The sequence below is a fragment of the Peromyscus californicus genome, unplaced genomic scaffold (genome assembly GCF_007827085.1).
Source record: "Peromyscus californicus insignis strain IS unplaced genomic scaffold, ASM782708v3 Scaffold_4__1_contigs__length_199733344, whole genome shotgun sequence".
In the NCBI taxonomy this organism is placed as follows: Eukaryota; Metazoa; Chordata; class Mammalia; order Rodentia; family Cricetidae; genus Peromyscus; species Peromyscus californicus.
Window position 1 is genome coordinate 28,786,648 of NW_026294562.1, and position 22,379 is coordinate 28,809,026.

At 39.2% G+C, this 22,379-nt stretch overlaps 1 protein-coding gene and 1 pseudogene across 6 annotated transcripts in view; both read left to right on the forward strand.

The window, feature by feature from the left end:
- The window catches only part of Rnls (renalase, FAD dependent amine oxidase), a 315,387-nt gene that overhangs the window by 62,030 nt on the left and 230,978 nt on the right, over window positions 1-22,379 (forward strand). The gene's annotated exons all lie outside the window — the stretch shown is intronic.
- Window positions 18,265-20,899, forward strand: LOC128124742 (cell division cycle 5-like protein; annotated as a pseudogene).

Here is a 22,379-nt window from a genome sequence, read left to right on the forward strand (position 1 = left end):
TTTAGAAATATTGAGTAAATTATTATCAAAAAGTGGAACAAAGGAAATGGAGAGGAGAAGTAAGGGGTTAGGAATCAGTTCAGTATAGTAGTAATCAGGATAGAGTCACCTTTTAGGGACAGAGGCTTCACTATAGGCACATTTCCTCAGTCACTCTTAGTAACAGTGTGTGAAAAAGGTATAATAATTTCTTTATTTATATCGAGATGCATTAGAGGTTTTTTTCCCCTTCAAATTGAATCTCTACTCTTAGTCCTTTCTGTTTTGGTTTTGTTGGGTTTGGGCTTTGGGTGTTTGCTGTGGAATGTTCTGTATGGCAAATGTGTTGCTAATTAGTTAATAAATAAAACACTGATTGGCCATTGGCTAGGCAGGAAGTGTAGGCGGGACAAGGAGGAGAACAAAGCTGGGAAGTGGAAGGCTGAGTCAGAGAGACACTGCCAGCTGCCACGATGAGAAACAGCATGTGAAGATACCGGTAAGCCACGAGCCACGTGGCAAGGTATAGATTAATAGAAATGGGTTAATTTAAGCTGTAAGAACAGTTAGCAAAAAGCCTGCCACGGCCATACAGTTTGTAAGCAAAATAAGCCTCTGTGTTTACTTGGTTGGGTTTGAAAGGCTGTGGGACTGGCAGGTGAGAGAGATTTGTCCTGACTGTGGGCCAGGCAGGAAAACTCTACCTACAAATGGCGTCCAACGTGGTGGCAAGAGTTTCCACCTAAAACCTGAGAAAAAAGATTCTAAAACGGAGCTAAAAACAGTTCCTAATTGTCTCTCTCAAATGAGCGGCAGCTGCTGGTTTGAGCTACTGGTGTGTTCCTAGTGTGCGTGCTCGACCTGCCTATGGCGGGAATGAGGCCTTTGCAAGTGGCACTTTGAGCTGCATGGTGGATTTAGCCTTTGCTGGTGCAGAGCAAAAGGGGAGGTTTCTGGGCTACACGCTGCTTGGCTAAAAGCATAGACCCCCGATAGCTCCCAGAGCTGGCGGTAAACCATGGCCATGTTGGGAAGCTGAGGTGGGTGGATCCAGCAGCCACAGCTGCTGCAGTTTAAGGCAATAGATTCACAATAAGACAGATTCAGATGTAATAGTTTACAATGTGTGTAAAAGATACGTAGGCTTGAAAGAGACAAAAAAGATGATATATAGAGTTATAGAAATAAATACATAGTTTTAAAAAATAAAGTCTTTAAAGAGACAGTAAAGGTAGTATAAAAAATAAGCCACGTAAAAATGGATATTACACAGAGAATCTGCATTGTGTTGTCTTTGGGACTTTTAACTGCAGAAAAATATTTGATTGTAAAAGCTGTTGAGTTATGCCAAACTGTATATTTTAAAGGTACCTTGACTTCAAAATTTGGATATAAGGATATGTTACTTTGGAAAGGAGACTCTGCTTTTGTTTCCACAGAAAGCCAGAGGCTATGGATTTGTTCCAGATTAAGACACATCAGGTTTGACCAGCCAAGACCCCCTGAAAGGTCCACCATGGCCCAGATGATCCAACATCCAGAATGGTTTGAAGGCAACTGGCTCAGACGATACACCCTCATGGACTATTCCATAATCCTAAAATTTTCTTTGTTTCCCCATAAGATACAGCGCCCCCCTCCAGCAGGAAGTAGTAAGAGAAGCTACGCCCAAATTCCCAAATTGTATGTAATTTTACTTTGTTAAGGTTAAAACCTTCCTTTTGAAAAAAAAAAGGGGGGAAGTGCTGTGGAATGTTCTGTATGGCAAATGTGTTGCTAATTAGTTAATAAATAAAACACTGATTGGCCATTGGCTAGGCAGGAAGTGTAGGCGGGACAAGGAGGAGAACAAAGCTGGGAAGTGGAAGGCTGAGTCAGAGAGACACTGCCAGCTGCCACGATGAGAAACAGCATGTGAAGATACCGGTAAGCCACGAGCCACGTGGCAAGGTATAGATTAATAGAAATGGGTTAATTTAAGCTGTAAGAACAGTTAGCAAAAAGCCTGCCACGGCCATACAGTTTGTAAGCAAAATAAGCCTCTGTGTTTACTTGGTTGGGTTTGAAAGGCTGTGGGACTGGCAGGTGAGAGAGATTTGTCCTGACTGTGGGCCAGGCAGGAAAACTCTACCTACAGGTGTTTGAGAATTTCTTTGTCACTCAATTTCTGTTTGGACTGTGTGGTACCACAATTCCTATCATCAGCTGTGTGTGTGTGTGTGTGTGTGTGTGTGTGTGTGTGTGTGTGTGTGTGTGTGAAGATGAGTTTCTATGGGCTGGTACATTTCACTGAGGACGACAAGGTAATGCTAAAATCATGTAATGTAGACCTCTCAATAATGCTGTAGTAGCTTGTATGAATTAGGTGAAAGTATTCCCCAGACTAAGCATGTGGATTTAAAAGTTGAAGATTTTATGATGTTTGGGGGGAAATAGTCCCTTATTCTGAGTTACCAAAGTGTTCCCTGAGGAATCTGTGAGAGGGTGCTCCTGAACACTAGTACATTGTGGCCTTAATTTAAATGTGCCTGCTTTTCAGAGACAGGCCTTTAGTGTCCTGCCTGGGGTGTGGTAAAGGTGGAGAGTATGGGAAGAAGCTTAAACCAAGATGGCTGGAGTCTAGGAAGCCCCAGTGAGATAGGTAGCTAGAAGGACTGAGCTAGAGAGTGTGGTGATATATTATGTCCCCCAATATATTGTGTACCCTAATAAAACTTATATGGGGTCAGAGAACAGAACAGCCACTAGTTTAGACATAGACACCAGACAGTGGTGGCACACGTGACATTAATCCTAGCATTCAGGAGGCAGAGATCCATCTGGATCTCTGTGAGATCAAGGCAACATTAGGAACAGAGCCAGGCATGGTGGCACACACCTTTAATCCCAGAACTTGAGATCTCATGTCTTGCTTAGGAAAGACACACGCCTTTAATCCCAGGAAGTGATGGCAGAAAGTAGAAAGGTATATAAGGTGTGAGGACTAGGAACTAGAGGTTTTTAAGCTTTTAGGCTTTTAAGCAGCAGTTCAGCTGCGATCCCCTCTGGGTGAGGACTCAGAGGCATTCAGTCTGAGGAAACAGAATCGGCTGAGGAGTTGGCAAGGTGAAGTTGGCTGGGGCTTGTTCTGTCTCTCTGATCTTTCAGAATTTACCCCAATATCTGGCTCCAGGTGTTTTATTAATAAGACCATTTAGCAATTTGACTTACAAGAGAGTGCTTCACCACTGAGGACATGAGCTCTCACTTCAGTTTCACTAAGGAGAATCAGATGCACCCATATTGCCATCCTATCTGTCTTAGTTACTTTTCTATTGCTGTAAAAAGACACTGTGACCACAGCAACCTATAGAACCTAGAGTTTTGTAGTTGTTTGTTTTCTTACTCATTTCTCTTTGGCTCTCTGGAGGGGAACAGCACCCAGTTCCTAAAATAAACCACACAGAGGCTTACTCTTACTTATAAATGTCCGGCCTTAGCTTGGCTTGTTTTTTGCCAGTTTTTTTTTTTCATTTTAATAATCCCAACTACCGTTTGCCTCTGAGATTTTACCTTTCTCTATTTCTGTATATCTTTCTTTAGTTCTGACTCCATGGCTTGCTGTGTAGCTGGCTGGCTGGCTCCTGGAGTCCTCCTCTCCTTCTCCTTTTCTTGCTCTTTGATCTCCTCTTCCCAGATTTCTCCTCCTATTTATTTTCTCTGCCTGCCAATCCCATCTATCCTTTCTCCTGCCTTGCTATTGGCCATTCATCTCTATATTAGACCTATCAGGTGTTTTAGACAGGCAAAGTAACAACACAGCTTCACAGAGTTTAACAAATGCAACGTAACACATCTTTACATCATTAAAACAAGTGATCTACATCATAAGCAAATGTAACACATCTTAAAATAATATTCTACAACTAAGTTTATTGGGGTTTACAGTTCCAGAGGGTTAGAATCCATGACCAAGTAGTACTGGGGAGTATGGCAGCAGGCAGGCAGGTGTGCCACTGGAGCAGTAGCTGAAAGTTTACATATTTCTCTCTAGTAGGAGGCAGGGAGAGAGAGAGAGATAACTGGAAATGGCATGAGCTTTTGAAACCTGAAAGTCCGCCATTGGTGACATACCTCCTTTAATTAGGACACACCTTCTAATGCTTTCCAAACAGTTCCATCAACTAAGGACCGAGTATTCAAATACATTATTCTATGGAGGTCATTCTCATTTAAACCACCACACTGTCTAATTTCATGCTTTTGGAGACCAAGATTTCCATCTTCTGCCTTGGTCCAGTTGAGAATCTAGTTAAAACTGAATAAGAAAAATATGCAGATTGTTAGAATCTAAGTCCTTTTCTACCATTATTTCTCATGCTCCAGTTCCTGAAGCTTTCCATAATTCTGTAACTCTGCAGGTTTCTTGCTGTGGGATGGTCTGTATGTCAAATGTGTTGCTGATTGGTCAATGAATAAATCACTGATTGGCCCGTGGCCAGGCAGGAAGTATAGGCAGGACAAGGAGGAGAATAGAGCTGGGAAGTGGAAGGCTGAGTCAGAGAGACACTGCCAGCCGCCATGATGACAAGCCGCATGTGAAGATGCCGATAAGCCACGAGCCATGTGGCAAGGTATAGATTAATGAAAATGGATTAATTTAAGCTGTAAGAACAGTTAGCAAGAAGCCTGCCACGGCCATACAGTTTGTAACCGATATAAGTCTCTGTGTTTACTTGGTTGGGTCTGACGGCTGTGGGACTGGCGGGTGAGAGAGATTTGTCCTGACTGTGGGCCAGGCAGGAAAACTCAAAGCAACAGTTTCTTGATGGTTATCTTCTTCACACATTTAGACTTCAGCTCTTGAGAATAAAGGGCAGTCACTCTCCATCTATCTGCTACATAGCTTCCAAAAGATTGTTACTCTTGTGTCTTCATGGCAATACTAAGTAGACAGAATATACACGATCCCCATTTCTTCCCATTTCATCAATGCTCCTATCGTCTTTATCATTTTGGGCAGGAGTTTTAAGGATGTACATCAACTTTTAAATGAGATTTCTAATGTGATCATTAAGTACTTGCTATACTGTGCTGAAGGTTGCTGTGGCTGCATGGCTCTCAGTCTTTTAAAATATATATATATAATTAAAAGGCCTATTCCGCCAACTCTGGCTTTGATTTTCTTTGGCAGTTGTTGAGTTGCTATGGCCTTTGCAAGGCTATGAAGATGAAGTCTACTTAAACCAGAGTATAGCTGTAGATTGTTCGATTCATTGCACCTTGGAAGCCAATTCACTTGGACTTCACATCATCACACAATCTTGACTGGTTTCTGTGGCACTGGGCCGGTGTTTCCATGAGTCATATCATAAATTTCATAAGGACAAAGAGATCTTGGCAGATTAAGCATGCTTCTATTATTACTGGGTGGTATAATCTCCAGTGTCTGCTAAAACTGTGATTTGATGTTGCAAAAGAATACAGAAAAGTACCAAACCACACTCTGTTTTTACTAACTTTGTTGTGCCCTGAAGCAATATTCTAATCAAATAAATAAAAGTCGATATTCTTTACCACTCCATGAAAGACCTGAAAATGGTCTTCATGGGTGAATTTCTGTTTGCAGTACCATAATAACAAATGTGAATATCTAGTTTTATAAAGTTTGCAATTTGGAAGATATGAAGGTCCACTCTTTTTCTACCTGATAAGTTTGTATCCCAATATGTGTCTGCATTTATTGTAAGTGAACACCTAAGCCACCATGGAAACCCAAGGAGCACTATTCGTATATGCAGGGAAAACTCCTGCTCAGAAAAGCAGTCCCTCCTTAGCTTTGAATGACCTTCTGCATTGCTGAGGATGCAGCTGTCTCAACTCTCATTACATAGGTGATCTACATGAAGTATTGTGGGAGTCTCTAGAGTCTTTATAAATACAAAGGAAGTTTATAGTATCATTACAAGTCAATACCTGTAGGTCCTCCATGCTTTATAGATTATATTTCATATAGGGATGATAACTAGGATTTTGGGGAATGGGAAGTAGAGAGAAATAATTATAGTATTAAGTATTTGGTCCAATCCCCTACCTACACACACACCCCAACAGCAAGCCATGTATTGCTTCCCTGATAACTTGAGCATGTCAATTTTCTTGTTGTGGCAGTTAGAATGTGAGATCTACATATTCCTTGTCTTTATGTTGCAGAAGTGGAGTAATAAACTGTAGTGTGATCTGCTCTTGGAACCAGGCAAATAATTTAATACTTGAAATTTACTGAAAGATTAAGTATAGTTAGTGTTTTACCCAGTGCCATACATAGAACCAGTGTTTGTGTTGATACAAAGAGCAGAGTTTGCTGTGGGATGTCTTTCTGACAGGAAAATCTCCAGCTATAAGAGGTGACTCAGTTCTGTGTAGTAGGACTTTTCTGTGATTCTTAGTGTGCTGTCTATATCCTCTGATATGATAAGCATTAGTGATTTGTGGTTTTTGAGCATTTGAGACATGACTAGTGTAAAAAGAACTGAAATTTTCACTTTGTTTAATCTAAATACCTAATTAAAATGTGCTGATATTTTACAAAAAAATTAAATTATTTTATGCAGCTGATACAATTTGTAAAACGGAAAATGCTTTTAGCATGACTATGGCCCAGGTCAGAATCTCTTTCATTTATTCACTTATCTATGCTAGAAATATTATTAATATACATTGTACTACACCCACTGTATCATACTAGATACTATAAGAAGTATATTTTTCTGATAAATTCAGCTCTGAGAAAAATGAAAACATTTTCAAAGTCACAATATATAAGTGAACTTGACCCAGTTAGGATGGTATGCAAATTATTCTTGTGCTGCTGTAGAACAGTGCAGAATGAAAACAGTGTGGTGGTATTTTACTTGTACTGAAATGTGATTTTAATTGTATGTTAATAAATAAAGTTGTCTGGGGGTCAGAGCTATTAGAGCCATAGCAAGTGCATGGTGGCGGTGGCACACGCCTTTAAGGACCTGGAGGGCGGTATATTCAGGCAGTGACGAGGCAGTCACATGTTTGGGTTTACAACGAATGAGAAGGCAGAACAGCTAGACTATATAAAGACACACACAGGAAGTAGGTCCCCTTTGTCGGAGAGCTCTCTTGGCTGAAGAGGATCCCTGAATCAGGAAGGGTGAGGCTCTTAGCTCTGACCTCTTGGCTTTCTTCTCTGAATCGGCTCTGTGTTTCTTATTTAATAAGACCGTTGGTTACATCTACAAAACAGTGTTCTGGAAACCATTAGGAATAGTACCTAAAGCCAAGCAAGAGAACCAAAATCATGAACCTAAATATTAAAAAAAAAAAAAAATACCTAGTCAGATTAAAGGAATGATACAACTAGAAATTACTGGAACATAGAGTTCAAAAAACTATAGTCAGATCTGGGTAAAGACAGCTGGAATTGCTTCAAGTGTAGAAGAGGGAATGGCACATCCCAAGATGGTTAGCTAAGATGCAAATGCTGTTTTTCAGAGCAGCTGAATGTCAGCGACCCTTAGGTGAAATCCACCCAGGAAGTATGTGGGTGTGCGTTGGTAGGATGAGCCTGGCTTCAACCTGTATGCCCTAATAAAGTCCACCTGGCTTAACAGGAAGGGGAGGAGGGGAGAGTTTGGAGTTTGAGCAGTGATCCTAATATGTAGGTGATTCTGAATCCATGCAGGTTAAGAGTCCAGTTGGCTTTGTATTTGCAGTTTCCACAAAGTACCCTCCTTGTCAAAACTGATCTCCTACTAAAAAGCTGTAATGATCTTTTTCTTGGATCCTAAGGAAATTTTGGAATACAGCAATGAAAAGGGAGTGTTTCATCTTTTGCTTTTATTCTTTGTAATTTTCTAAACTCACAGGGAGAGATGGAGTGTAGCCAGATGGTCTTGATGCAAAGTAAATGAAACAGAACAGTCCTGGTAATGCTGCCATGGAGTTACTTTGTTTTGTAGGTTTGTATCGCCCTCTTCATGAATGATTTGAAATTCATTGTTCAAAGGATCTAAATGTTTAGTTTTTAATTTTAGTTTTTAATAATAGAAATTACTCTTCACACTGGGCCAGAAATAACAGAATCAGTTTACTTTTTTTCTCGGCACAGTGGGGCACATATGCAGCAGACCAGGAGCATTCATTTGTGGTGTAAAAGAAAAACCATTTTTTCTTTAAACACTGTATTGCTGTGCAGCTCTGGATGGCCTGGAACTCACTATGTAGACCAAGCTGGCCTTGAATTCACAGAGATTTTTCTGCCTCTGCCTCTTATGTGCAGGCATAAAAGGTGTGTGTCACCATGCTGGCATTTAATTTTTTTTTTTTATGAAGAAGGTTAGAATATGTTCCATGTTTTAGGAATCTGAAGAAAAGTGACTCTTAAAAGTTCTTTCTCATAGCTTTTGTTGGTATGATGGTTTTAATAACTACAAATATACAAGAAAAAATACTTTTTGTTGCATAATTATCCCCTCTTCCTGGATGCCATTGCCCCATGAGATCCTGTAAACTATCCACCAGGCCCTGCGGCAAGACAGCTTTTCTTTGGGGAGGAGGAGTAACTGGTGAATCAGGGCTTTTCAGCTTCGGCTTTTTTTGTTTATCTGTTTTGTCAAGGGGGACATCAGAGCTGGACCATGTGTGCTAGACAGGAATCTGCCCCAACCATGTCCCAGCTCCCCTTCTCTTCTCCTGTCTTCAGTGAAACAACTGCTGGCAGCCTTGGCAAAAATATTTGACCTGATTAGTTGCTTATCAGCCTTGCTTTCTTATATCACGTAGTTTCTCTTTTTCTTCTTTTCCCTACATTTAGCTGTGTCCAGATCTGCTTCGTCTCCCTTCCTTATCTTGTTCCTTTAATTTTGATTATTTATTTGCTTGAGACTCCTCTGTAATCTATAGGGAAGCTAAGAAGTACCTTGATAAGGGAGCCTTGTGTTGGACCAGAGGATTGGATTTCCTATCAGTAGCATACTGAAGTGTGTTTTTTTGTATAAAACTTTGACTTTTATAGAATAACACCATCTGCTTAGAATTAGCCTATCGTTTTCATAGGATTATGTGTTTTTGTATCAGGAACACTCAAAACTGGGCTTATTAAATCCTTACTGGCTCAGGGTGATTTTACTTAGACAAAGCTCCTATAATATCATTGACATTAAAATTTTCATTTTGCTTAGTATTCCTTTTTCACTTTTATTTTTGAGATACCCTGGATTGAACCAAGGGTCTCTAGCATGACAGGCAAGCATTCTGCCAGAGATACTTTACCATTGCTTAGGTTTTTTATCAGGATTTCACAATGTTGTACAGACTGTCCTAGAACTTCTGGAACCCATGCCTCCTAGTGCTGGGATTATGGGTAGGCTACCACACCCAGTTAGTACTCCAAGTTCTAATCCAGTTTGTGCAGGATTAAATTTTTGCACATTAGATTAGTCATATGCTCTTTCAGTATACACTTACTGACCTTTTTCAGGCACTACCACACAATTTGCTAATGTTTCAAAAATACTTTGAAATCCCACTGTAACTTTTGTTTCAGGACAGACCATAAATTGGCCCCATTTCAGGGAAGTGCAGTTAGTAAACGATGAAAAGTCCTCATTAGAAGTTAAGTCTTCCAAACGTGCTAATGCCATGTTCTGGAATAGCACTAGCCAGGAAGCTGAGCCTGCCAGCACTTGTTTAAGCATTTGCGCTAGGATGGAAGTAAAGCAAGAGTTACTGGGTCTTAAGTAATATCATTTAGCAAGAGTTACGATGGAAATAAGTCCAAATATTGTCTAAAATCCAGGCTCTGTTTTCCTTCGTGAGTGTTCCAGGGTTCGCTTAAATCCTGGTCTTCTCTTCTTGTTGTTTTCCTGTGCCACAATTTTAACTTCTCTTTTTTTTTTTTTTTTTTTTTTTGTACTTTTGGATATATTTTCCTTATCTATGCTGCAATTGGTAGTTTTTTCAAACTTTTCAAATTATTTAGTGGTATTTTTTTATTAAATCTTATTAACCAAAAATCTTGTAATCCCCATTCATATTGCCCACTGTGAGTAGGCTGGATTTCATCGTGTCTCACTAAAACTCACAGCAGTTTATCATCACGTATGGGATAAGTACCTATCATTGTCTTAATCCATCCAAATCTGGGAACAAAAACAGTCAGAAGGTTAGACACACTTGCTTACTCCAGACTCTGGAGCTTTGCTTTGCCTTCTGGTTCCAACTTCCTTTAAAGTTATCCAGTCATTCCTGTCAAACCACAGTCTATCAGAGCAACTGAAAGCTTTTTAAGTGTGGTGAGTAGTAGAACCAGTGATATAGGCATCAGCATTATAGGACCTGACAACATCCTTATTTATTTCATCTTGATGGAGGCTTGTAGTTCTATGGAAACAAGATTTTCAGAAGCTCCCTTGATGGCACTGTTTTTTCAAGTTGGAGCAAAAGAGCTAGAAAATCTGATTCAAGAGTAGGATGGCTAGATATTTTTCAGCATGTTTCCGTGAAGGACCTGTAATACACAAAACAAGAGAGCATGGTTTGTGTTTGAGGGGGTGATGAGGAGAAACAAGAAGCCAAAGCAAGAATATGATGCTTTGAGAGGCAGGGATAGATCCTTCCAAGGACCTGGATGTTAGGACAATGTTTACATAGAATTTTAGCACCTGGTAATTTACCCCTGCCCCCAAAGGTGGTTTGAATGTCTTCAATAGATTCGTGTTTTAGGATTAGGAGATGTGATCTTACGGAGGAAGTATGTCACTGGGGGTGAGCTTTGAGATTTCAAAAGACTCACTACTTGGAGTTCATTCTTTGCCTCCTACATATGGATCAAGATGTAAGCTCTTAGCTGTTCCTGACACCATGCCTTTGCTCTGCCATCATGGACTCTTAACCCTCTGAAACCATTAGCCCAGTTAAATGTTTTCCTTTACAAGTTGCCTTGGTCATGGTGCTTTGTCACAGCAATAGAAAGGTAACTAAGACACCCCCTCTCCTCTGTAACCCCTCCAAGTTGGTTTTCAGTAGCCTAGTATACTGGATACATAACTCTGATTGTAGATTTAGAATTTCTCCTCCAGGTAAGGACTTTTTTTGTATATGTTGTGTAAGACATATATTCAAAAATGTGACTCATTTGCTGTGTGCGTAGGAGATAGAAAGTAGTTAAAAAGAAGACCAGATGTAGGATCTTCCACTCCTCTTACTTCGACCATTTCTTTCTTTCCCTTGCCTCATCCTTTAGGAAGCTGTTCACATTGTGTAGACACATCTTCAAAATTTCCATATGTTAGGCACAATCTTTTGGATTGCTGGAACTTGCCTACCAGAAGATAATCCATAGGAGAGACTAGGTAGCATTTCTGGAAAGAGAGAATACTCTTAGAGGGAAAGCGAAGTTGGGCTAGCTTGTTTAATAATTATTTGGGAAATACTGCTTCTGAGAATATTGTTTGATTCATTGTCAGGGACAAGGACAGAATCTCTAGTTAGTGGAAAAAATACAGACCCCCGATAAGACAGGGAACTAGATCATCTTACAGTCAGGTTGCCTAGCAACAGGACATTGAGCAGAGCCCTTGACCTTTTCACCCTGTAAACATCCTACACAAACATCCTGTTAGCTTGCCTCACCTATGCAGATAACAGCTTCTTGTACCCCCCACCCTGCAGGAACTGTATAAACCCTCCTATGTTGATTTAGCTTATGTAGTATGTGGGTCATCGTCATCAACTTCCGTTCCCTTTCCTTGGAGTTCCATTGGCTGAGCTTTAGCAAGCGTGTCAGTTAGAATGGCAATTCATCACTGCCCCCCCCCCCTAAAATATCATATGAATCCTGTAGAGATGGAAACTGTAGAAAAAGATGAAAACATTCTCTCTAAAGCCTCAGAAGCTTTTGAAACAATACTGCTTTGGTATCTGTGTGATTGCTACAGCATCAAATCAAGAGATAAGACATTTCCAGTCTCCAAATCGCTGTAACTTTTACATATTTTAGGAAATGCAAAGCCACTGAATCTATTCAGGGGTTCTGGTGCATACATAAGAAAGCAACAGGAGATCTGGTATCCATAAGAAATAAATGTGATTGGCAAGGGAAGCAGCATCCTGTTATTTATGGTGATAAGTCAGTGATCTGTTAGCCAAAGGTGACAAATAAACACAATTAGATATCGTATAAGGTCTCAGATACTGAGTTTCAGATGGTTCCAACATCGTGAGGATGGAGCCACCCCTCCAAAGCAGAAGGAAATGTCAAGTATGTATTGCATATGGCAGGCCTTGTTCAAGATCCTTTGTGAGATGATACTCAGAAATCAGTAAATATTGTGGAGCTTTTCAGGATGTTTTAATAGGGTTGAAGGCAGCAATCTGGGTTATTCTTTCTTAGGCTTCAAGAAAAACTTTCCTATTTGTTGAAGAAGTCTCAAACTCAAGGGTGATAGTTGGCATTTTAAAGAGAGACATAAATTATTTTTTAGAAATTATGTGTGTTACTTTCATAAGATTAAAGGAATGATAACTGTGCTTATATAACCATAGACCCACAGTATTCTAAATTAAATTCCATATGGGATTTTACCAAATACCTGGTGTTCATTAAATATTAGTGTGCATATACTTCTCATCTTTCTCTTTCAAGCTGGCAGATGTTTTGTAATTTAAGGAAGGATATAGAAGGAACATTAGCTAGGCCTTAAGAAGAACAACATATCAAGCCTAAATAGGCATTTTATTCTCCTGTAGACACTTATATTGTAGGGATTGGGATACTGGAAATCAGATCTAGGGTCTTCTACACACTAAACAAGTACTCTGCTACTGAGCTATGTTTCTAGCACTTCATGTATTATAGGCTAGGACAATATTACCTACAATAAATCCTTACAACCCTCCTGCTTCAAGTACAAAGATGCCTCAGGAGGAACCAGCCCTTCTGAATCAGGATCTGTGACTATAGGACTGAAGACTGAGATACTTTTTTTTTTTCTTAAGATAGGGTATTAGTGGCTCAGGTTAATCTTCAACTCATAATCCTCTTGTCTTAGGCTTCCAAGTGTTGACATTTTGGATGTGAGCCACAATGCTAACTCCCAAGATACCTTCAGAATGTTCTTCAGATGATTCTGATGAGCAGCAAAGTTTTTGAGTCACTGATGTGTACAATGGGAAAGTATTGACATTTTTCTGCTTTTTCAAACAGAGGCACAAAAGTGTCACTTTTTTCTTAAGGATGTGGCCTGGTTAGTTGAAAATCTAGCGTTAGACTTAATGATGTTTCTGTAGCATAGGAGTTCATTGGTAGCAGATGGTAGTAGTTAATGTTACTTGTTCATCCCTTTCCCCATTCGTTGAATAGTGATTCCTTAAAACAAATGGCTAGCATCCCAGGTTTACTCTGAAGTTTAGCTTTCTATCTTCATTTATTGTTGAGTATCAGCTATGTGCTAACCACATTTTAGTGTTCTTAGTTTCAATTTTTTACAGTTATTTAGTAAGGCGTGTGTGTGTGTGTATGTGTGTGTGTGTGTGTGTGTGTGTGTGTGTGTGTATACATGAATGTAGATAGAGGTCACAGAAGGTCAGAGAACAATTTGCAGGAGGTGGTGCCAGCTTTCCACTATGTGTTCTGAATATTTCAAGTCATCCAGGATGGCAGCAAGTGCCCTCATCCTCTGTGCCATATGTCAGGCCCTCCTTTCCAGTTCTGATGATAGAGATGAATAGCAATTTTGTCAATGTTTATTTGTTTACAATTTAGTTATGTCACAAATATAAATGTTTATATTTTTATAAAATATGTTTTATAAAACTCCACAGTAAGATTGTCTAACCAAATTTTCATGATCATATTTGTCCTATTTTTAACTACATACTGTTATTTTGATATATTGAATAGTTTCTCTCCAATGTTAATGTAGGAAAGCTTATAGTAGGGCATAAAAATTCTTTATCCACAGCATAAATAAAGATACCTGTGATTATATTATACATATGCATGTTATTATTATGCATAAATATGTATATTCTTAATGTCATTTGAATGAAAGCCCTTATGTACTTCAGTAAAGTACCGTGGTATTAAATTTTACATAAACTTGGGCTGGTGAGACAGCTTGAAAGCTCTTGCCTTGCAAACTTTATGTCCTTAGGTCAGTCCTCAGCATTCAGGTAAATGTAGGAAACAACCAATTCCCAAGGGTTGTCCACTGATCTCCACATGTACCATGCCCACCCCATCCCCATAAAATAAGAAGAATAAAAATAATAAATATATTTTTAATTACTTAACCTGTTAGGGTGAGGGATTGCTCTTACTATGATCCAACTTGGAATAAAGCAGTGATTACAAAACATCCAGTGAGTTTCCTTTGGGATTAAGGTTTATCCTAGGTATCCATTCAGAAAATTTAGATTTGTAACAGAATCTTTGGCTTTGTGTGTGTTTGTGTGTCTATTTAATTATTTGAGAATTTCATACACACACAAGGTGTTTTGATCTATTTTCTATTCCATTCCTTCCAAATCATCTCTATCTCCCATATCACTCTGCCCTTCCAACTTCAAGTGCTCTTTTTTAAACCCACTGAGTCCACTCAGTGCTGCCAGGATGTGCATAGGTGAGGGACCATCAATGAGAGCAAGGACCACCTTCAAGGGGCCACATAACTAAAAACGTCGTTTTTCCCTTTCCTAGCAGCTGTTAATTGCCCTAGCTGCTCAGTTAGGAGTGAGACTTCACGAGTGACCCTGCTCCCACCATTTTTTAATTCCGTTAGGCAGAGCAATACTGTATTTGCTTTTCTCTGTGTTAGAAACACAGTTTTCCTTTTCTTTTTTTTTTTTTTATTTAACTGTTAATTATGTGTACATGGGGCTGGGAGGGACTGTGGGTATATGAAATCTGCATGGAAATGCCTGCAGAGAACAGAGACTTTGGATCCTCTGGAACTGTAGCTATAGGCAGTTGTGAGCTGCCTAACATGGGTTCTGGAATTGAACTCAGATCCCCTGAAAGAGCAGTACACTCTCGTAATTGCTGAGCATCTCCCAGTCCCATAGTATTTCTTTTCAAATAGCGTAAGAATTGACTCTTGGAGCCAGCCTTCCTTCCTTCCTTCCTTCCTTCCTTCCTTCCTTCCTTCCTTTCCTTTTCTTTTTTGTTACTTTACTCTCTTTTGTTTTTGTTTGTTCTTTTACTTTTCATAAGTAACTTAGACTTCAGGAATTTGTGTCAATAGGAGATATGAAAAAAGTTCTCTTAACTGAATGACTCAGGGGCCTATGTTGAAAGATTTTTAGAGTGTCATTAAAAATATTAGGAGAATAAAAATGGCTTGTACCAATTACTTTTTAAATTTATCAACTTTTATATATGTTTGTATATATAAAACAGAATGCAGTTTCTCTCAGTTTACATTATAAAACACATAAAAATAAATACCAAATTAAAACTCTGAGACATGATAAAAATCAATACATTCAAGCCATTTGGATTTCCAAAGCACTTCTAAAACACAAATCTTTTAGATTTGTCTTCAACTAAATATTATTGTCCCCATTTTATAGCCAGTGTCTGAACATCCAAGGACAATGTCAATTTTGATAATAAATGATCCATCAAATCCATGCACAGTGTAAAAATGTTGATACATTTATTCATTCCTTATTATGTAAAAATCTGTCTATAATAAAAGGATTTTTATGCATAGGGCAATGGATTTATGCACAGTGAATTTATAATGGTTTCCCAGATGTTCATATTTAACTAGCAACCATTCATGAAAGGAGTAAGGCTTTCAAAGGTTATCTTCCTGATTAATAGCTTTTGCTGTTGCTAGCTGGGTGATTTTATAGTCAGGCAGAGAATTAACTATGTCATTTCCAGATCACAGTTATCAATATAAACAATATAATTTCACATATTTCAATAATATTTTGAAATGAAAACAAGACATTACTTTATTTCATTTAATGATTCATGTAGTATCATAGATCTATTGGCTCCTCTTAAATATTACCAGAAATGAACCATTTGTCAAAGTGATTATATTTTAATATAAACATATTGCCACTATCTGAGATGAAACATAAGACCACAAGAGCACTCTTAAGGAAGGACTTCATGTTTCATGTTGGAATTTTTTCATAATATTATTGAGTATGCTATTGTGTCAAATTTTGTTTTCTAATAATGCCATCTCTTTGAAGTAGTAAAGAGGGAAATATTAACTCAGAAAAACACCAGCTTTTTAGGCAGACTAAAAATTACAAGGATTGCTCAACAGACCCAGCAATGAAAGATTGCTGTGAATGCATGTGCCTTTATCAGCTTAAGTAGCTTATTATAATCAGATTAAATCCCTACTCATATAAATCTATTATGGCTTATGACTTAAATCCATGAGAATTATAACAGAGCTTTGTCTAATCAAACTCAAATTTAATTATATGTTCACATTATAATCTAGAGAACAGAGGTTGGGGGTTAAAATGAGCTTCATGTTTTTGTCTTGAATGTAAAATAAGAATTTTTTTTCTCAGTTGTAACATGCTTGCCAATACACATGAGTAATCCCATTTGCCTCTAATAATCTGCATTTAGGAAGACCCTAATTCAGCCATCTTTAGCCCTCTATAGTTCTTAGGGCCCTCGTAACAAGATACTACAGGTTTGGTGTTTTAAACAGAAGAAATATTCTGACATTTCTACACCTAAATATCCATTAGGGTGTTGGCAAAAATTTACCCTTTTTGACCTATTTCTCTTAAACTGTCAGTAGCCACCTTATCTCTGTATTCATATGGTCTTTCTGCATGTGTACACATTAACATCCAAAAGTTCCCTTTCTTATAAGGATCCCATTCATTGGCTTAGAGCCCACAGAATTACATCATTTCAAAATAATCACCTCTTTAAAGAAATTATCTCCAAATACTGTCACATCTGAAGTCCTGGGGATAAGGACTTCAGCGTCTGAATCTGAGAGGGACATAATTCAGTCTGTAACACTTCCATGCATTACCTTCACTGTCATTTTCTTCTTCTAAACATTTATTTTGTGTCTACTAGTATGACAGATAATGGGCTAGAGTCTGAAAAGCATTGATTAATGAAGAAAATGTAGCCCTTTCTTGCAGAGCTCTGGAGGACAAAGGAAATAAGTAATTAATTGCATTTTAGTGTAGTGTTCTGATCAGGATGTACAAAAGATACTTTGAAAGAGCAGAGCCACCGAAACCAGCCTTGGGAAAGTTAAGGAAAACCTTTGTCATAGAAACAAACTTATGGCCAAATCTTAAAAGACCATAGCCATCACTAGAGGGAAAACAGCTAGATAAGTCTACAGAGAAGGAACAGGTAAGAACTGATACATGTTTGAAGTAGTACATTGTAATCTCACCCTCCCAAGTCTGGCAAGTTTCTAGAGAAGTCTGTAAGAAATGGGGGAGTACTAAGTTGGAATTTAATACTATGGAAAAGTAAATTTACATAAGATGAAGTTATTGTGCTTAGAAAATAAGTCATGTCAACAGAGAAAGGAAGCTTGGAAAAATTAACTAATATTATAAAGACTTTCTTAATAATATAGAGTATTCTACAAACCAATTAAAAAAATGTCCAGTAATCAAGTAAGAAGATAAGCAGTCGAACAGAGTTGAAGTAAAATAAATGTGTCTATTTGTGGTGGTATTTTATTTGTGCTTTCATAAATAAAGCTTGCCTGGAGATCAGAGGAATAGGAACAGCCATTATAAGTAAACAAAGAAGTCATGCAATGTTAGCACATGCCTTTAATCCTATCACTTGGCAGGCAGGAATCTGTCTAGATCTCTGTGAGTTCAAGGCCATACTGGAAACAGCCAGGTGTGGTGGCACATGCCTTAAATTCCAACACTAGTCAACCACGGAGGTCTAGAGGTTTGCACAGACAGACAGGAAGTGACAGAGCTGGGCAGGAAGTGGAAGTGATGTAGCTGGACAGAGGGAGAATAGCTGGACAGAATAGCAAGGCATATAGGCATGGATAGACAGGAAGTAACTCACATTTAGAAGCTGCCGAGTTGGCGAGGTAAGGTTAGCTGTGGCTTTCCCTAACTTCCTGTTCTCTCTCAGGCTTTCAACCTTATATCTGCTTCCATGTTTTTTATTTAATAAGACCATTTAAAAATTCATCTACATCTATTATTTAAAAAAAAAACAATTAACGAAAGGAGAAGGTCGCTCTTGGAGGAAGTGGCCTCTTTGCGCCCCGTGACTGGAGCGCCGTTACTACTTTCTCCAAGCTCCTCTTGGCCGCTGGCCTCGACACTCTGCCGCCAAGATGCCTCGGATTATGATCAAAGGGGGCGTGTGGAGAAATACCGAGGATGAAATTCTGAAAGCAACAGTAATGGAATATGGGAAAAACCAGTGGTCTAGGATTGCCTCCTTGCTGCATAGGAAATCAGCAAAGCAGTGCAAAGCCAGAAGGTATGAATGGCTGGACCCAAGTATTAAAAAAACTGAGTGGTCTAGAGAAGAGGAGGAGAAACTCTTGCACTTGGCCAAGCTGATGCCAACGCAGTGGAGGACCATCGCTCCAATCATTGGAAGAACAGCAGCCCAGTGCTTGGAACACTGTGAATTCCTCCTGGACAAAACTGCCCAAAGGGACAATGAAGAGGAAACAACAGATGACCCCAGGAAACTTAAACCTGGAGAGATAGATCCAAATCCAGAAACAAAACCAGCTCGGCCTGATCCAATTGATATGAATGAGGATGAACTTGAGATGCTTTCTGAGGCTCGAGCCCGCCTGGCCAATACTCAAGGAAAGAAGGTTAAGAGGAAAGCAAGAGAGAAGCACCTGGAAGAAGCAAGGTGCCTTGCTGCCCTCCAGAAAAGACAAGAGCTCCGAGCAGCTGGCATAGAGATCCAGAAGAAGAGGAAGAAGAGAGGAGCCTGCTCTTGGTTTTTATGATACTTCGGAGGAGAACTACCAGGCCCTTGATGCAGATTTCAGGAAATTATGGCAGCAGGATCTTGATGGGGAACTGAGATCTGAAAAAGAAGGCAGAGATAGAAAAAAAGACAAACAGCATTTAAAAAGGAAAAAAGAATCTGATCTGCCATCGGCTATTCTTTAAACTAGTGGTGTCTCGGAGTTTACTAAAAAGAGAAGCAAGTTAGTGCTGCCTGCCTTTCAGATTTCAGATGCAGATCTCCAGAAGGTTGTCAAGGTAGGCCAGGCCAGTGAAGTTGCTCAGCAGACTGCAGAGGAGTCTGGGATCACAAACTCGGCTTCCAACACTCTCCTCTCTGAGTACAATGTCACAAACAACAGCAATGCCCTGAGAACACCACGGACACCGGCCTCCCAAGACAGAATTCTGCAGGAAGCTCAGAACCTCATGGCCTTGACCAATGTGGACACTCCATTGAAAGGTGGGCTGCATACCCCACTGCATGAGAGTGACTTCTCTGGTGTGACCCTACAGCGGCAGGTTGTCCAGACTCCAAATACGGTTCTGTCTACCCCTTTCGGGACTCCTTCTAATGGAGCTGAAGGGCTGACTCCCCAAAGTGGAACAACACCCAAGCCAGTCCCTAATGCCACCCCAGGTAGAACACTGCTTAGAGACAAGTTAAACATCAACCCGGAGGATGGGCTGGCAGGCTACAGTGACCCCTCTTATGTGAAGCAGATGGAAAGAGAATCTCGTGAACATCACCCACCGCCTAGGCTTGTTGGGCCTCCCTGCACCTAAGAATGATTTTGAAATTGTTCTACCAGAAAATGCTGAGAAGGAGCTGGAAGAGCGTGAGATAGATGAAACCTACATTGAAGATGCTGCTGATGTGGATGCTCGAAAGCAGGCCATTCGAGATGCTGAGCGTGTAAAGGAAATGAAACAAATGCACAAAGCTGTTCAGAAGGATCTACCAAGACCGTCTGAAGTAAGTGAAACTATTTTATGACCTTTAAATGTAGAACCACCGCTAACAGATTTACAGACGAGTGAAGAATTGATCAAAAAAGAAATGATTACTATGCTTCATTATGACCTGCTACATCACCCCTATGAGCCATCTGGAAATAAAAAAGGAAAAACTGTTGGGTTTGCTACTAACAATTCAGAGCACATTACCTGTCTTGAGCTTATGCCTTATGAGAAGTTCTCCAAAGAAGAACTGAAAAAGGCCCAGGATGTTCTGGTACAAGAGATGGAAGTGGTAAAACAAGGAATGAGCCTCGGAGAACTCTCCAGTGAAGCTTACAGCCAGGTGTGGGAAGAATGCTACAGTCAAGTTCTGTATCTTCCTGGTCAGAGCCACTACACAAGAGCTAATCTTGCCAGCAAAAAGGACAGAATTGAATCCCTTGAAAAGAGACTTGAGATAAACAGGGGTCACATGACAACAGAAGCCAAGAGAGCCGCAAAGATGGAAAAGAAGATGAAAATTTTGCTTGACGGTTACCAGTCTCATGCTATGGGGCTCATGAAACAGTTGAATGACTTATGGGACCAAACTGAACAGGCTCACTTGGAGCTACGCACTTTTGTAGAACCCAAGAAACATGAAGACTCTGCTATTCCCCGGAGGCTAGAGTGTCTGAAAGAAGATGTACAGCGGCAACAGGATTGAGAGAAAGAGCTTCAGCAGAGGTATGCAGATCTGATGATGGAGAAAGAGACTTTACAGGCAAAGTTCTGAAGCCCAGCTGATGCTCTGCCACAGAACTAGTTGCTGGCTTCATACTCTTCAAGCCTGAAACTGACGTTTCTCTTCATTGACAAATTCACCCAGCACCTGTGGTTTTCATTTGTTTGTTTTGAATGATACCGATCTTGTGCGTTCCGTGGTACAGACTTGGACTCCAGGATAATGAGGGTTTAAATTATCCAGACGCTCAGCTCATTCTTTGCCAGGTCACATTTGCAAAATTTCCTAGTTTAGGCCTTTAATTTAAAAAGCCTGACTTAAAATACTGCCTGTGAGTAAACTCTTGAATAAAAAGAACATGTGAAAGAAAAAAAAAAAACAATTAACAAAACATAAGTGTTGGCAAAAGTATAGAGAAATTGAAGCCCTGTGCACTGTTGGTAGGAATGTAAAGTGCTAAAAGTACTATGAAAATGAATATAGAGGTTCCTCAAAAAAATAAAATTGTGAGTACCTTGTCATCCAGCTAGCATATGACCTGTTTGTGTGTGGAGGGGCGGGGGAAGGGGGTGTACTCTGAGATCATGAGTTCAATGAGATATCTGTGCTCTTGTGTTCATTGCAAGGTTATTCACCACAGCCAAGGTATGGAGGCAACCTAAGTGTCCATCAGTGCAATGGATACGGAAAACATGACATGTATGTAATCAGAATGAAATTTTGTATTTCATATTCAGATTATAAAGTAAAGACTGTGTCTTTTTTTTTCTTATTGTGTGGATGAATGTGAGAAGCATGCTGAAAGAAATAAGCCAGAAACAGAAAAAAGAATATTGTGATCTAACTCCTGTGAGGAATATGCTTTTAAAAGAGTTCAACATATCTATATGAGAAATATAATTTTAAAAGCTTCAAACACACAGAAATTGAGAGAGGAATTTTGATGGTCATGAGTAGGGTATAAGAAGAAATGGACAGATATGGTTTAAAGGGTATCACGTTGTGGGCATCTACAATAAACAGGATTCCTCTAAACACAATAGAGAAAATCAACTTGTATTTGGCTGAGCATGTTAAAGAATACCTGGAATTCAGAACCTAAGAAATTGAGGCAGGGAAATTCTGAGCTTCAAGCTAGCCAGATCAGTGTGGTAAGATCCTTTCCAAGAACAAAAATTCTATTTTTTCTGGATTTTTCTTAAGTAAGTAAATTTTAGGTGCTTCGTCTCACATAAAGAGTAACTATGTGTATTAACTTGCTTTGCTCTAGTAATTACTTCACAGGTTTTGTGTATACCATAGCATTGTGTTATACATCTCACATATGCACAATGAAAGTTGTTCAGAACAAAGGTAAAAATTTAGTGTAAAACAAGAAATGAAAATCAAGTGGTTCATAGGCATGTAAAAAGACCAAACTTGTATATATAAATGCAAAACAATATGCTTTCACTTTTTAACATTTGATTATAATGTATCATAAAGATGAAGAAAAAGAGGCCCTACTCTACATTGATGGTAAATATTTCAGTTGTTAGTAATCTTGACAGAGAGAAACTTGGCATTATCCTTCAAAATAGTAAGTGTACAATCTCAGTAATCATTTTTAGGAGGTAGCCACACACATATGAAATAGTGTTTATAAAGGTTTTCAGTGCAACATGAAATTATAAATGATATTAAGTATTTCAGAAGAGGTATAATGATATCCACAATTTATTCTGTAGTGAGAAAG